The sequence below is a fragment of the Falco cherrug genome, chromosome 6 (genome assembly GCF_023634085.1).
Source record: "Falco cherrug isolate bFalChe1 chromosome 6, bFalChe1.pri, whole genome shotgun sequence".
NCBI lineage: Eukaryota > Metazoa > Chordata > Aves > Falconiformes > Falconidae > Falco > Falco cherrug.
In genome coordinates, this window is record NC_073702.1 from 58,520,343 (window position 1) to 58,532,776 (window position 12,434).

The window sequence follows — 12,434 nt, forward strand, 5'->3', positions numbered from 1 at the left end:
CTTATTGAACTGCTCCATCTCTAATGCATACTGTTACCCAGCACATCAAAGTATGTATTACCTTTACAACAGGGCACTGTCCAGGATTTGAGCCTGGCACAGACAGAATTTTAATCTGTTTACTGATAAACAATATTCTATAACATGCAGCTTGAAAACATGCAAGTCTTCCTTTTCTTTTGCTTGCCACCAGTGCTAGAGAACTGATGCCAATTACATTGTAGACGAGTGAGCCTGCAATCATCCCGATACACTTCAGCAGTTGTAAATTGCTTAAGGCTCAAATCAATGTTCTGGTCCTCAACATTTCTTGTATGTGTTGAAAATCTAGTTTAATTGTGAGAGACAGTTGTCCTTTACTGGGAAGTAAGCAAAAGACTTCTTTTAGCCTTGAATGGTACTAGGCCCAATTGAATTAACTATCTTTTGGATGCTTAATAGAAAATACTTCAACTTTATGCTTTTAAATGGGTCACATTTAAACAGAGGCTGCTGTAAAATTAAAGGCTCGGCATGAGACTGACTGTCATTTGAATGTTACTCTGTACCCATGACTGTGTTCCCATGTCACTTGTGCAAACCTAGGAGACATCAGTGATGCTTTGGCTTTATGCTAGGTTTATTATTTCTATGAAATGATTTCAGGTACTTCAGTACTAAAATGATCTTGTGACCTTCCATCAACAGATGGTGTAGTTGTTCCAGTAGAACTAGCAAAAATTGTTAGTTGTGTTGGCATGAGTGGTAGAGCTCAGCAGCATTTTCATTCTTATGTTATATTTGCTAAAGAATACAAATTCAAACTTAATTTAAACTATCGGCCAATTTGTGTGAAGCTCATTGATTTTGTTTCAGCTAATTATTTCCTAAAAATGTTTCATGTTATTTTCTAAAGATGGTATTTTGATGTTAGCAATAGAACAAGTTTATAAATGAAACAAAATATTTTCCTTTCCTTTCCCCTGGCTTTGAAGGGAACCTGAAAATCAAATACCTATGTAATTCTGAATGTGCTGCAGCAAACAAAATCTTGACCTGTCCCTGAAAATTATCTTTTTGTACACTGTGAGTATCCTAGAGCAAATCTTTGTTTTACTGGAAGTTCTACAGCACCTTGCCTTTGCTTCAAAAACAAGTATGATAAATAATAATAAAGAATAGCAGTGATTACAAATGTATTTGAAAATAAAGCAGTATTTGTATACTTACACTGGATTTGGCAAAATTATTATTCAAGAACTGATAAAACAGCTCATACAAAGTTGTTTTTTTGGCACTGTGGTAGTTTGAATTTGATAAGGATACATCTTATTCTGTCTTTATTATCTGAAGACAGATAATCTGTCTTCAAACAAGAACATTGTTCTTCCTTAATTTATTTTCATATCAGAGAAAAATTCAAATCCTACTGCTTTGGCAAGAAAAAAAGTAATTCTGATTGCTACTTGTATATTTTTTCTTACATTTCTTGGCAAATAATCCTCCATTATTTCTTTTTGTTACATCAGTAGTTACACTGTGGTCATACACTTTTACTGTTTTAGCTATACCTGATAAACAGATAAGAATGAAAATGTTAAACAATGGAGTTAATTTTAGAGGGAAGAAACTGAAAGTACATAGAAAAATGTAGCAGGTATTGATATCAACCTACAGTATTGTCTAAGATGATGAATTACATTTAAAGAGTACTTAAACATGCTTGTGAACACAAGATTTTATGAAGGCACTCTATGTCTTTCTGTCCCTGGTATTTGGAATGTCTTCTGTTTTCCTCCATTACAGGCCAGCTATCACTGGTTTAAGTGCTGATATGATTACATGATTTGCTTCCTTGTTCAACAGCTGTTCACAGTCTGTTACCACAGATTATTTCCTCTCAGACTTCTATTGAGAGAGGGTCTCGAGTGCTTTAGACCTTTTTTGCTTGGAATGATAAAAATAGTAATTTATCAACATGATTCATATTCATTTATCTCTGAGACTGCACCATTCTAACACACTGAAAAAAGAGGAGTAAAATCTGACAGCGATTTTCCTCAGTGTTGTATTAGCAGACTGTAAATGAAAAGTTGTGGTAGACACCACAATCGAAAGCCTATTAGAAAATGTGGGAGAAGGAATGTTTTTAGCTATGATAAGCACACCATATTTAAAAGCACAAGAGCTAGGATAAAATCAGCGATACTGGTCAAACTTGCATGCAATTATTCATTTTGCAGGTAAATTTCCTTATGAGTTAATGAAGATCAAATGCAAATTCCAAACGATAGAGGAACAATAAATAATAGCTTGCAAAGCTGTTGAACTTCTATGCCAAACAATTTATTTATGTCAGAAAATACTTTCTTAGAGGAAAACAAATGAAAAATCTAGATCTAAACTATGATGTCATGAGGCCAGATGTTGGACCAGACAAATATTTCTTGTGCTTTTCAGTGATGGCAAGAGGAGATTATATGGAAACTCAAGATAAAACTTAGTAGAAAAATCCTCTTGCCTTTAAGCCACTTACTCTGCTTCCCCCCCCACCCCCCCCACCCCCTTTTTTTTTTTTTTTTGTTTTTAACTTATGCTAGAGGACAGCTAACCTGGGAATAAGTGCAATTGATGTACATCCTGCTTGCTTCTACTTGATAGTCTAGAAAGAGAAAATTACAGCTGTTCCATGAGAATAGTTTGTTCAAAGATCAAAAGAACTACTTCTTCAACCTGAGCCCAGCTACAGAAGTAGAGAGAAACAGAACCTATGGGGTGTGGATGCTTCTAAAAACCTTTTCTTATACCAGAAAATAAGATTTCAGTTTTGTACTTAGTAAACTAAGAGTAAACTAAAGAAAAAAAACCCCACATTTTTGAAGATGAGGAGGAATTACAAGACCTCCAACTGAAGGCTCTTACAGAGTGTCCAGATGATTTACTAGCTTATTGAGTTAGAAGGTGAGAAACCCTCTGATGTGACATAGAAATTTCTCATTCTGTATTTTTTTTTACATTGTGGATGAAATGGGAGCAACTAACAGTGCTTTACTAACAACTGGAAAGTAGATATAACTGTCTTTAAAATCACCGAAAACTGGCATATTTACAGAGCTCATTAGGCACCATTTGTTTTCTTGAAATGAGAGCAGGCATTGGCAATAGGGGGATTTCCCATATTATTTATCTGTGCTCCAAAAGACAGTCCCCCTGAAATAGTATAATTTTCTGAGATTCTATTACCCACGGTTAGAAAAATATTTTTAACCCAGTGAGGAAAAAGTACAAATGGCAGTCTCTCCACCCTGCTATGCCAATGGCCTTGATTTAGCACACCAAGAAAAGCCTCTGTAGCTTCTTTGATGATTTAAATATTCAGGTCATATGCATGATATGCATATGCAGATACCAACAGCCTACTCCAGACAACAGGTAATACTTCTCCATGCATGGGCTGGACTAAGTTGTCAAAGAATGAAAGACGTTTTGACTTGAAATAAATGAATAGTAACTTAACACAAATTACATAAACTAATGATAAAATTATCTTAGGAACTGTTTCTTCCCACCAGATGTGCACCTGGCATCCTTTGGACTCATATGGATTTCATTATTATTTTTCAGACTCTTTTCCTTCCCAACTTAAAGAAAAACAACTCACAAGGATGGCAGTTGTTTTCTGGTCTTGTAAGTACCTTTCAGCAATCCAGGAAGAACCCCCTGTACTGCTGAATGTGACAAGTCTTGATATTCCAGCAAGCTCTGTGGAGAATCAGCAAAGAGTGGCGATACAAAAGCAAGGGGAGAATCAGACCAGGATTTTTCTTTTAAAGCTGAATAAAACCTGAAAAACAATGCCAGCTCACAGTTTTCCACTGTGTGGCATATGTCTCATTAAATAGAAAACACAGAAATGAGACACATTAAAATACCTGTGGTAAGTTGAAAATGGGCATCTCACAGAAATCACACCAGTGTGAATTCAGATTTTAAAAGAACAAAACAAACTGGCTCATTTGGAACTTGTAATTTCACATATATCTCATCAGTACATAAAAGGAACTGTGAACAAGATCAAGGATGCAAGTGGATGAGATACTATCAGAGCATTGCATTTAGGGTTTATTATAGCACTCCCAGCATCCCCTGATGCACTTCCACTCTTCTAATTCAAATTATTTACCTATCATTTAAGACTATCCGTAATTCGTACTGTCATGTGTTGTTGCCTATTATGTCACTATGATACCACAGGGATTTGATCAGTGGCTGAGCTGCTTTAACTCAATTAAGTACACTTGACAAACTGTGCAATACTCTAAGTTTCACAGAATTATTTTTAACTGTGACAAGATGACACATCATTGTCTCTTGACTGCTAACCTAGATTAGATAATACCAGCTGATAGCGGAGGCTATCTTGGCTGATATGTGTACATAGCTATAATTGAGAATGCATCATGAGATTAAGCTCCAACAACTGCTTCACTGCTGTTATAAATGTCAGCTCCAACCTACGGTGAAAAAAATTTTCACAGCAGGGCTCCTACTCACACTTCTTTGGACATTAAGACTCATTTTTCTAGCAGCCTGGTTATTCTAAAATATGTACAGAGTTGAAAGAGTCTGAGTTCTTTCTCAGTAGGTTTCACCAAGCTGGTTATACTGACCATTTAGACCGGAGATGAGGTCTATCTTGCAGTCCTGAAAAGCGGACATTTAGATTGCTTTTATAGAAATTGCATTTAGCTGTTCCCCATACAACTCAATCAACATAAATACTTGAATTTTGGTGAGTTTACTATGTAAATATCTTGAAACTCACATTCCAGTTCCGGCTTTTCACTGGACAGGACCAGTTTTCTGGCTCTTCACCTCACACCCATATCTGCAGTGATGCTCATGGGTTTTGAGAATGCAGGTGCTTACTTACTTAAAAAGCAAACCAGGTTGTATATTTTCTGATTAGGAGGACTTGTAAATGGTATGGCCAAAAGAGCTCCACAGTCCCTCAGTATAAAGGCAAATCTTGTAAACAACACCACTCAACAAGTACAGAAATCTTTTAGCATAAAGGCATGCACCTGTTAACTCTCAGGTGGTATCAATGAGGGCAGCCAGAGTACGGTACTAAGAGGAAGCTTGTAACTCAGATGATTTAGTGTCAGCAAATCTAAGAGGAGATTAGCTATGAGAATAACCTACATCTTTGATAACCCTCCATGGTATTTGGGTTATTGTGTTTTGATAAAGTTTACATTTTCAGATGTCTTTCCCACCACTAGACCTGTATTTGTTAAAGCAGAGATGAATGGAAGATTAAACATCTTTGTTTAATTTTTAAAAATGTCTAGTTTTCTTTACATATATATTATCACATGAATACTATATTTTAATATTTTTCCCTCAGCTTTCTGCACTCTTGCCTTTTCTACCTTTTCATTCATCAGAAGAAAATAGGATAAAAGGAGATTTTTTTCCCCTAGCAGGCTGTGAAAAAAGCTGTGAAATGTGGTTACTTCTGAAAAAAAGTTGTCTTGGGAATAGGCATAAATTCTTCTATCATCTTTCCGTATTTCCAGTGTATTTAATTATAAAGTTTCTCTTTTCAACAGCAGGATGGTCTAGGGGGAAGGATGCTACATTTCAGCTACCATTCTTTTAGACCGTGATACAGTACAAGTAGAAGTAATATCAGGGTCCTAAGACCCGGAAGAACATTGGAAGGATGAGTACAACACCAGAGAAAGGGGTAGGTACTGGGAAGTTTTTGCATAAAATTTTTAACTGCATTGTTAATCAGATTTTCCTCTAATAATTGGATTATCTAGACTATGACTATTAGTATCACTGCAACCGGACTAATAATTACTGTTGTGTTTTGATAAGACTGTTAAATCTTTGATTGGTCTCAATAAATTCTTAGCTGCATATACCAATCATGTAGGACTTTGAGCGTAACTGTGCAATTTAAAATACACTGCAACTGGGCTAAAGAAATGCTTGTCTCACATGTTGTAATCCTAGGCAGGGCACAGCGTTTCTAGCCAGGCTGCTCAGGGCTAGCTTGGGTATTTCTGCATGGTTTCTGTTCTGAGGCAGATGCACTTTTCCTCTAATGTTCCTCATTTCCTTCTTACAGATCCCTTAACACTGGACTGATGATTACTTTGTTATAAAGGAGAGAACAAAGGGATGCAGCTACATTAATTTAAGCACCATCAGTTACTTTTTATTCACTCTGTTAAAAAGACTTGTGAGGATCAATACAGATAAACACTCTGATGCTGAAGGAGGAATGGTCATCATCTTCAAAATTCTTAACAGATGTTGCAACACAACAGGAGTCAACTTCTGCAACCCATTCAAAAGTGCAGGAGAGAGGAATGAGAGACTGATTTTAAAGACAACTGGTGTAATTTTCGTTTTGTCATACCTGATGCATGTATTAGGACTGGTGGGCCAGAATGGAGTGTCTGTCAAACCCTATCAGCCTATCCCAGGAGGACGCTTCCTTTGTTGTGGGACGGCCAATTGTCCCTGTACTTGGTTGCAGCTGCAGCCCTGAGAGCTGTTGATAGCTGTGTTGGTGGACAAGCTCTCCAGCCTGATCTCGGTTGTGGCTGGGAACAGGCTGTCTCTAGACCCCCTAGAAGTTTTGTATACATCTGCATACGTGGGATGACTGTACTCTCAGCTGCATTTATCAGTCAGTTTTCCTTTCTGTGTCCAATGGACAGTTTTATTCTTGAATAGACATTCTGAGAAGGGAATAAGTTTAAGATGTGCCTCTAGAGGATTTTCTCATACCAGATCAAATGTGATGTTGATATCTGCTCCAGCCACACTCAAAGGCACCAGCTATTTCCAAGAGAATTTGCAAAGGTAATGGCTGGTGGTGTACACTGGTGGAAGTTTGGTCAGAGCTGATTGTTAAAACGTCTGATTTGTTTGGACATATTTGCTAGTCTGTAGGTGAGGGTGTGAGCAAATGTATGTGGGAGCAACCTGAGATATGCGACATGTCAGGGTCCTTGCAAGAATATCATTCTGCATGATAGAAATAAATGAAGCTCTTATCCCTGGAGTGGTCATGTGATCTTAGCTGTGGGGCTTCCCCCACTTCCATCCTAACCCATGTAGAGCTATGTATGCCATTAGTCAGATGGCTGAAAAAGCCATTTCCAACCATGTTATAACACTTGTCTGTCTGAATTCCTGCCTTGACATGGCACAAAGTGAATGTATCTAGACTAAAATAAAAAGGGGTGCAGTCAGTATGGCTGGTTCTGCTGGTGTGAGCCCATGGCTCAGTAAGCAGTACCAGTGCAATGTGAAAGTCTGTCACAAAGAGGCTTATGCTATTTCAAAGCTACAAATGAAAAGAAATTGAGTTCACATGCTGCAGTGAAGCAAATCAAACCCCACAACGTTTGTATTAATTGCTGAAAGCAGATAGTGTCTGGGAAGCAGAAGAGAGGGTGGAAATACAATAAATCTTCAAGCTTAAATTTGGAAATGAGCCCAGGTTTTGGGGAGTTAGAGTCTGTTAGAACTTACTTTTAAAAGTATAATTCTATCAGGAAGAAAATCAGTCTGAGAAGTATATTCTAGATCTTTGGTAATTTTTCTTTGGTCTTTAGCCAAATATTAATTGAAGCTTTAAGTACTGTTTCACTTACTTTGACACCCACAGAGAATGAAATGGTCTTTTTTTATAACAACCAATGCTTTCAGACTTTTTTCTTCTTGCTATTTAAAGATAAAATTAGTACAATATATCTGAGTACTTTATTGAAAATCCTAAATGAGAACAGAAAATAAACTAGAAAATTATAACTAACTCAGTTTACTAGTTTGCCTCTTTCTATTGTGGGCTACACAGAAGCAATAATGCCAGGAACACTAGTTTTTTCTGTAAGGCTTTAAATAACTACTAAATAATAAAAGGGAATTGAAATGTAATTTTTCTGTCATTTTAATTACTTCATGGAAATTAAGGGCAACAAAGAATTACAGTATTTTTCATTATAACTAATATAGTATATTTAGGATAAAAATATACAGGTACATTTAAATTAATAGTACGGTGATTTGGAACTGTTCTAGGCTTTTACCAATTAAAAGAAATACTGAAATGTGGTGAAACGTCACTGTGCAATGATTCTTTACTAATGTTTTTACTAATTTCTGCTGAAGAAGCAGCAGCACAATTCCTGAGGTCATGACAGCAGTGAGTTGGGTGAGGTAGCTGACAAATGACAAAGGGCTGCATGCACAGAGGAAGGAGTCTCGACCTGCAATTGTTTAGCAATGCATTTACTGTTGTTGCATCCCAGTATCATATGTGCACTGAAGACCGGAAAGAAGTTCGTGCTCTGAGAGGTAGTAGTCTTACAGCTCTGAAGCTGATGAAAAGTTGAATGTTTTCTCAAATAAATGGGGTGAAGATCTGACTGCACGTGTGTTAGGCAGCTGCTGTGTTGTTAATTTGTTCTGTTAAATTGGCAATAGGAGAAATGGGAAGAGGAAGCGGCATGAAAAGATTTGGTTGATGCTAACAGCAAAGGAAAAAAACAAAGAAAGAAAAGTAATAGACTAGCTCTCATTTCACTGCCAGCACTTGGCTTCTCCTTTTCCAGTTTCTTTTTCCTGCCATCTGAGCCTCACTGCCTGTCCTCTCCAGTGAAACCGTGCTGCATACATGTCATTAGCTAGGGTGGCTTTATTGGCTGCCTAGAAAAGCTGTTAAGAGAAGAGTTCGGAGAGTTAATAGTAATTATGTTGTGAAGCCGTAATATGTCATTTACAAGACTTTCTGGTGCTGCTAAAAGTTGCATATTTTAGACTCTACAAACAATGGTTCTTTTGTTGAGAGGAAGGGCAAAGGATTATGTTATTTGCACTGAATCATTTGCTTACCATTTTTGCCCACAAGCCAACAAAGTAAGGAAAAAGCAGAGGTAGAATATTAAAATTAAGGCATATATCTGCACTGAGCATCAATACAGCCACACATGCAGAGGTTTCTAAAAAAGATGTAGAATATGTTGACAAAATCAGTTTTCCACTGCCAGCTTAAGCCGTTTTCATGAAGAGATTTCAGATTTCTTTTGTAAAAAGTATAACAGCATGAACATCTGTGCTTTTGCTGGTAAAGTTATACAGCTGGGGGCAGGAAAATTGATTCTAAAGACATTGATAATGGCATTACATGAATTTTCAAATCCATATTTTCAATGAAGATCCAACATTTCCTTTTCTCCTATTCCAGATACACACACATCTTCAGAAACGTTACATAGGTATATAAACATTATTTGTTTGCCAGACTTTTCAAATAATGTCTAACACAAATTCATGCAAATCTGATAGAAGCAATGATTCAAACTTATCAGGGGTTATCACAGGGCAGTTTTCTAATAGAGTTACTCATTCCGAGGGAAGTTAGTCCAGCCTGATTTATCTGAGTTACTTTCTAGTAGCTTAATTTGAATAGCTTTTTTTTTTTAGCCTGAGAGAGAGAAAGAATGGAAAAAAAATATTGTCTGGGTGACAGTACGCATAAACAGAGATGCTAACTTGTCAAATGCTAGACCAGGTAAAATATCCCTGGTGAGTCCACAGCACTCTGGTAAGAAAGAGAAGCAGTTGCTCTGGTGTTTTCACAGAGCTGCTCTTGGGATTTTCTTTTCCTACCTCTTCCTGTGAAGGCATTTGACATATGGTTCTAGTGCTGCTCAATTACACATCTCTCTTCCACCTCACTTAGCATTTTTCATTTATTTGTCATTTCCCATTTTTAACTAGAATTATACTTTATTCATCCTTCTGCATAGCCTTATGTTATTAATTTTTATCAGGGAACAGAAGAAGTCTAGTCTATTATTTGTGAAGAGAGAAAGTTTAATCAGCACAGAACCTGGCTGAGAATGAGATATAAGAGTTTCCCATTTTAAATGGGCTGATTAGTCACCAACAGTTTTTCCCATGTGCTGAAAAAGCTTTTAAAACTATGCCATTTGATTAACTTGTCAAGTCTGAGAGTAGCTAGCAAATTCAATTATGGATTCAAATTATGTTACTAAATTGGTCTAATTTTTAAAAGTGATGAATGAAGTGCATTAAAAGAAAGGGTTAATAAAGGTCTAAAGAGGATTTGGCAAGGACTTAATCAAAACTCAACAAACATGCATATCTTTGTTATGTGAATGGGTGTGCAGCTACAAACACATTGGTGTACGTTAAAAATCCCACTTTACATAATGTTTACATTACACCACATTTAATTTCTTACATATTTGAAATGCACTGAAATATATGTTTCTGATGACAGAAGGTATTAGGAATCTGTTCCTAATACTGCAACAAGCAATAACTGTATTAACCATGTTAGGACATAGTGCCTTTCATGGAAGACTGAGAGCTACTTAAAAACTTGTTGAATGTCTGTGCAAGACATAATGATGCCTGACCATAATACTGACATCTTTTGGTTGGGTCAAAGACCAAGGTGAGGAATGGATCCCCAGGATCCTCTGCAAGGTGCAACGATAAAGTTGTTTTCTAAGTATCCCCTAGCTGTAAATGAGAGCATGGGGCACAGAGCTGCAAGTGCTGGACCCATAGACTAGCTCTCACAAGCATCTATAGCCTCAGCAGTGGTTCAAGGGGAGTCCCACCAGACCCTGCCACAGCCCAGGAACAGGAAGACAGGAGGATACTTAAAGCTGCAGAATCACTGTGTGGACTCATGACAATTAATCCTCTGCTATAAATTTCACCACCTGATCTCAGGCTGTATTAGATTCTTGCCTCTTGCATGGGTGAGGTTTTACTGCCATCTTGCCAAGCCACTCCCCACTATTTATCAACCATCCTGACTAACTGGGGAGGTCCCAGAAGACTGGAGGCTAGCCAATGTGATGCTCATCTACAAGAAGGGCAGAAAGAAGGATCTGGGAAACTAGAGGCCTGTCAGCCTGACCTTGGTGCTGGGGAAGGTCATGGAGCAGATCATCCTGAGAGCCATCATGCACATGCAGGACAGCTGGGGGATCAGGTCCAGCCGGTGTGGGTTTATGAAAGGCAGGTCCTGCTTGACTAACCTGACCTCCTTCTCTGACAAGATGGGTGAGGGAAAGGCTGTGGATGTTGCCTACCTGGAACTCAGCAAAGCCTTTGACACTGTCTCCTACAGCGTTCTCCTGGAGAAACTGGCTGCTCGTGGCTTGGATGGGTGCACTCTATGCTGGGTATAAAGCTGCCTGGCTGGCCAAGCCCAAAGAGTGGTGGTGAATGGAGTTACATCCAGCTGGTGACCGATCACAAGAGGTGTTCCCCAGGGCTCAGTATTTGGGCCAGTTCTGTTTAACATCTTTTATCGACTATCAGGATGAAGGGATTGAGTGCACCCTCAGTAAGTTTGCAGACAACACCAAGCTGGGGGGGAGTGCTGATCTGCTCGAGGGTAGGAAAACTCTGCAGAGGGGTCTGGACAGGATGGACCGATGGGCCAAGGCCAGTTGTATGAGGTTCAACAAGGAGAAGTGCCAGGCCCTGCACTTGGGGCACAACAACTACACGCAGTACTACAGGCTTGGGGAAGAGTGGCTGGAAAGCTGCCTGGTGGGACGGGCCCTGGGGCTGCTGGTTGATGGCCAGCTGAACATGAGCCAGCAGTGTGCACAGGTGACCAAGAAGGTCAAAAGCATCCTGGCCTGTATCAGATACAGTGTGGCCAGCAGGACTAGTGCAGTGATTGTCACCCTGTCCTTGGCACTGATGAGGCTGCTCCTCAGATATTGTGTTCAGTTTTAGGCTCCTCACTGCAAAAGGGACATTGAGTTGTTGGAGTGTGTCTGGAGAAGAGCAACAAAGCTGGTGAAGGGTTTGGAGCACAAGTGTTATGAGGAGCAGCTGAGGGAACTGGGGTTGTTTAGCCTGGAGAGGAGGAGGCTCAGGGGAGACCTTATCGCTCTCTACAGCTGCCTGAAAGGAGGCTGTAGACAGGTGGGTGTTGTTCTCTTCTCCCAGATAAGAAGAGACTGGACAAGAGGAAACATCCCCAAGCTGTGCCAGGGGAGGTTTGTGTTGGGTATTAGGAAAAAATTCTTCACTGAGAGGGTTATCAAACACTGAGCAGGCTGCCTAGGGAAGTGATGGAATCACCATCCCTGGCCACATTTAAAAAAATACATAGATGTGGTACTTAGGGATGTGGCTTTGTGGTGGACTTGGCAGTGTTAGGTTAACAGTTGGACTTGATGATCTTAAAGGTCTTTTCCAACCTAAATGATTCGGTGAGTCTATGATCTCCCTTTTTCCGAGGTTGAGAAGCACCTGCTCCAAGGCAATTGTTTGAATGGGTACTGAGTCTGATGCGGATTTTCACACACCCCTTGTGTATGAGACCTCAGTCTCTGTTCACAGGTCCTTTCCTGTACTGAGAAAGA

General features: G+C 38.9%; 1 protein-coding gene across 1 annotated transcript in view; it reads right to left on the bottom strand.

Moving 5' to 3' along the window:
• The window catches only part of NKAIN2 (sodium/potassium transporting ATPase interacting 2), a 572,838-nt gene that overhangs the window by 54,678 nt on the left and 505,726 nt on the right, over positions 1 to 12,434 (bottom strand). The gene's annotated exons all lie outside the window — the stretch shown is intronic.